Source organism: Octopus bimaculoides, chromosome 21, assembly GCF_001194135.2.
Source record: "Octopus bimaculoides isolate UCB-OBI-ISO-001 chromosome 21, ASM119413v2, whole genome shotgun sequence".
In the NCBI taxonomy this organism is placed as follows: domain Eukaryota; kingdom Metazoa; phylum Mollusca; class Cephalopoda; order Octopoda; family Octopodidae; genus Octopus; species Octopus bimaculoides.
The window spans coordinates 15467496-15472537 of record NC_069001.1 but is presented as its reverse complement, the minus strand read 5'-3'; positions in this window follow the sequence as shown (position 1 = coordinate 15472537).

The following is a 5042-nucleotide window of genomic DNA, read 5'->3' as shown; positions in this document are numbered from 1 at the left end:
ATCGTTACCAGCGTCGCCTTACTGACACTTGTGTTGGTGGCACGTTTAGAAAATCATTCGAGCGAGGTCATTGCCAGTGCCGCTGGACTGGCTCCCGTGCATGTGGCACATAAAAAACACCTTTTTGAGTGTGGCCGTTGCCAGTACCGTGTGACTGGACCTCGTGCCGGTGGCAGGTAAAAGCACCCACTACACTCTTGGAGTGGTTGGCGTTAGGAAGGGCATCCAGCTGTAGATTGGATTGGAGCCTGGTGCAGCCTTCTGGCTTGCCAGTCCTCAGTCAAATCGTCCAACCCATGCTAGCATGGAAAGCAGACGTTAAACGATGATAATGATGATGATGATTCTGGTACTATGTAAAAGGTGCCTGGGTTGGTGCCATATAAAAAGCACCCACACCAGTGCCATGTAAAAAAGCATCTGAGCTATCTCAAAAACACACATGCCAATGTCACATAAAAGCACCTATAGCAGTACTATGTAAATAGTACCTAGTTCACTCTGTATAGTGCTTGGCATTAGGAAGGGCATCCAGCCATAGAAACCATACCAAAGCAGACAATTGGAACCTCTGCAGCTCTCTGCATGGAAAACGGATGTTAAATGATAATGATGAGTTACTGGTCTCCTAAGTGGGTCAGGCAACCACATCTTGTTCATAAGTTTATGTTTTGACTATTTTGGTGACCCCTTTGTTACACCTATCATTTTACAGGTGTGGGAAATATTTCAATGTGGTGCCAGTGCTAGAGGTTATGACCAAGACTAAATAGTCCTCTTGGCCTCCATTCTTTAGGCACGTGCGTGTGTGTGTGTTTGTGTAGAATTAGTTGGGTTACAATTCTGGTGATGAGGAGAGCCTCTGTCTGGAGAAAACTACCTCAGCTTACTCTTGTCTGACCCATGGATGCAGGGTGTAAAATAGATGTTATGATGATGATGATATATGTATGTGTTCCTGATACAGTGAAAACTAATATTGTTACTCCTCAAAGTCAGCTTTGTGTATTTATGTCAATCATCCCACCCTACGCTGTAATAATAAATAATGAGCAACAGCACATCTACACACACACACACACACACACACAATGTATGTGTGTTACGGAGAGCCAGAACTATTTTTTTGATGAGCTAACAATTCTGCCAGGCTCATTGTCCTAACAGTAATAATTCTTTAAAATTGTGGTACAAGGCTAGTAATTTAAGTGGGTAGGGGTTAGTTGATTACATTAACCCCAATACTTGATGGGTACTTTATTTTATTGACCTCAAAAGGATGAATGGCAAAGTTAACCTTTACTGGATTTGAAAGCAGAATGTAAAATGTCAGAAGAAATATTGCAAAGTAGTTTTCCAGTACTTTAATCATTTTGCTAATCCATTTCCCTTTTAATGGTTTTTTAACATAGGCACAAGACCAGAAGTTTTGAGGGGAGGGGCTAAGTCAATACCATCAGCCTTAGTACTTGACTGGTGGTTTGTTTTATCTACCCTGAAAGGAAGAAAAGCAAAGTTGATCTGAGAAGGATTTGAACTCAGAATGTAAAGAGCCCAGACAAATAATGTTCTATCAATTCTGGCAGCTGGTCACCTAAATAATAATAATAATCCTTTCTACTGTAGGCTCAGGGCCTGAAATTTTGAGGGAGGGGGTAAGTTGACTACATGTAAAAAGCACCATTCAAGCATGGCTGATGTCAGTGTCACCTGACTGGCTCCTGTGCCAGTGACACGTAAAGCACCCACTACACTCAGAGTGGTTGGTGGTAGGATGGGCATCTAGCTGTAGAAACCTTGCAAAATCAGATTGGAGCCTAGTGCAGCTTCCCGGCTTGCCAGTTCTCAGTCAAACCATCCAACCCATGCCAACATGGAAAACGACATTAAATGACGATGATGATGATGATGATGATGATTACCTCCTTGATTTGAAAGGAAGAAAATTATAGATTCTTTGAATTGAAAAAGTTTATTGAATCTATTTATATGGAAAATACAATTATAAATATAAAAAATATAAAATAAATGCGATAAATTAAATTAATATCCTCATTATGAAACAAATGGATTTTTTTAGAAACTTTTTCACTTCAAGTTTTGGAGAAATGTTTTATTTTTGCTACAATTACATCAAAATTAGGGCAGTTTGATGCCAGAGCAATTTGGATACAGTCTTTGGAGCCCAATCGATTCCCCCTGCTTTGTTTTTATGTTCATTAGAGTTGAAAATCTTTGTGTGCAAAGGTAGGTTGTTGCAAAAGGCAACAACTTTTTGACTGCCTCTTCATGCCACAAAAAAATTTCCTGTCACAACGAGGAACATGTTTTTTATATAATTTTACTTATGTCTAATGAGTCCTCATTATCCCCAAGAATTTCATTTTTACTCTACTTAGGGTAATTTACCTCAGTTCGCTGATCCCTGACCTACACCAATGCCTTTTATGTGGCACCTTGGTTTTAGGAACTCAAACAATGATTTATATAAAATTTGGTTTACATGAAATATGGCAGAGAGAAATGGGATGGAAAGTATACCTGATATGCAAAATACCTGAATACATAGGTGATACAGTTCTTCTGATACAGGAGGGCTTCTAACAAGGACCAATCAAGGAACCTCTTAGATCATGAATCACATAGAATACCAAGTGCATGAACTGTGTCCCAAGATTTTTTCCCCCATGTATAGGCACATGTTTAGAGTTATTGCATTCATTCTGACCATTCTTACTGCAGCTACACACCTGATGATAATGACAATAATAATAATAATAATAACGAAGATTTCAAATTTTATCACAAGGCCAGCAATTTCAGGGGCAGGGCCAGTTGATTTACCTTGACCCCAGTGCTTGACTGGTACTTATTTTATTGACCCCAAAAGGTGAAATGTAAAGTCGACCTTGGCAGTATTTGAGCTTCGGACACAAAGACAAATGAAATTCTACTAAGCATTTTACCTGGTGTGCTAATGATTCTGCCAGCTCGCTGCCTAAGTAGTAGTAGTAGTAGTAGTAGTAGTAGTAGTTGTAATAATAATAATCCTTTCTACTAAAGGCACAAGGCCTGAAATTTTGGAGAAGTGAGTACATTGATAACATTGACCCAGTAGTCAACTGGTACTTACTTCATTGACCTTGAAGGTATGCCTGGCAAAGTTGATCTCAGTGGAATTTGAACTCAGAATGTAAAGAACACAGTAACAATTCTGCCAGTCCACCACCTTAATAATAATAATTGTTTCTAATTTTGGCACAAGGCCAGCAAGTTTAGGGGAGGGGTAAGTCAATTACATGGACCCAAATGTTCAACTGGTACTTATTTTATTGACTTCAAAAGGATGGCAGGCAAAGTTCATCATGACAGGATTCGAACTCAGAACATAAAACCAGGAAAATTGCGACTTAGCATTTTGTCTGGCATGCTAATGCTTCTGTCAGCTAGCCATCTTAATAATAAACCTTTCTACAATGGACACAAGGCCTGAAATTTTGGAGGAGATGGGGCTTGTCAATTACGTGAACCGTAACGTTCAACCGATACTTGTTTTATTGACCCTGGAAAGATAAAAGGCAAAGTTGACCTTGGTGGAATTTGAACTCGGAACATAATGAGTTGGTAAAGTGCTAACAATTCTGTCAGGTTACCACCTAAATAATAAATGATGATGATGATGACAATGATGGTGGTTTCTTCATTTGCAACAAAGGTAATTGATGTGGAGACATTGCATGGACAATAATAATGGTCAATAAAGAACTGAACGTCTGCTAAGTTCATTCTCCATTGTTTGTTGTTGTTGTTGTTGTTGTTGTTGTTGTTGTTGCTGTTGTTGCTGTTGTTATAAATCTTAATTTTATTGATCTTTCTAAAGAATTTATTTGTCTTACTCTCCTTACCTATCAATGGTTTTGTCTATTGATTGAGGTATGCATGAACATATGGAAAGAGATATAGATAGATAGATAGATAGATGGATGGACAGATAGATAGATAGAGAAATAGGTTAATAACCGGATAGAGAGGTTGGTAGATCAATAAATAAGGAAGTAGACAGCGATAGATAAATAAAGACAAGTAGGTAGATAGGTAGGTAGACAGATGGATGGAGAGAGAGGTAGATAGGTGCATATATATACATACATATACATACATACATACATACATATATATATATATATATATATATATATATATATATATATAAAGAGAGAAAGAGAGAGAGAGAACAATGTAAAGACAAAGAAAGTCTCTCAGAGTATTTGATGTTTTATTGGTCTTATTGAATTAACAGTGGTTCCTGATAAGATCTGTCCCACAAATGTTTTACATTTCAGATTTAAACTATAACGTTCACTTTGAATGGTGCTAAGTCTTTCATTTTGATATTGTAGAAAAGAAACAAATATATATGTATTTGCTTGAATACATAAAGACTACTAACAACCCCACAGCCATTGTTGCTGCCAAGAGAGAAAAAAAAAAATGAAAATGAATAATATGAAACCAAGATAAAGAACTTGAAAGATTCAAGGATTTTTATTTATTTATTTATTTTTGTTGTATTAAAATATTGAATATTGATAATTTTTGAAAATGTTGTTTTAATGAAGTGGCAGTGTAGACAGCCAGACAGATGGAAAAAGAAAGAGAGGGAGATGGGGAGAAAAAGAGAGAAAGTGAGATACATAGTTTTAAAAAGAAAGCTAGTCAGAGGAACATTTGTTAGTTTTATGTCTGTCTATCTATCTATCTGTCTATCTATCTATCTATCTATCTATCTATCTATCTATCTATCTATCTATCTACCTACCTACCTACCTGCCCTACTCTTCAAAACGCTTGTGTTAGAATGGGGGTAGCTGATGAAGGAAAATGTTCTCTATGTGGCCTGTGTGTTTTCTGTACTCTGGTTATTATTATTTTTTTGTCTACGTTTTGTTTGCAATGTCCTGTACCCAGTTATGCACCTATATATATATACAGGTAGACGTAGGTATGCACATACCTGTACGTATATATGCATATACTCATTT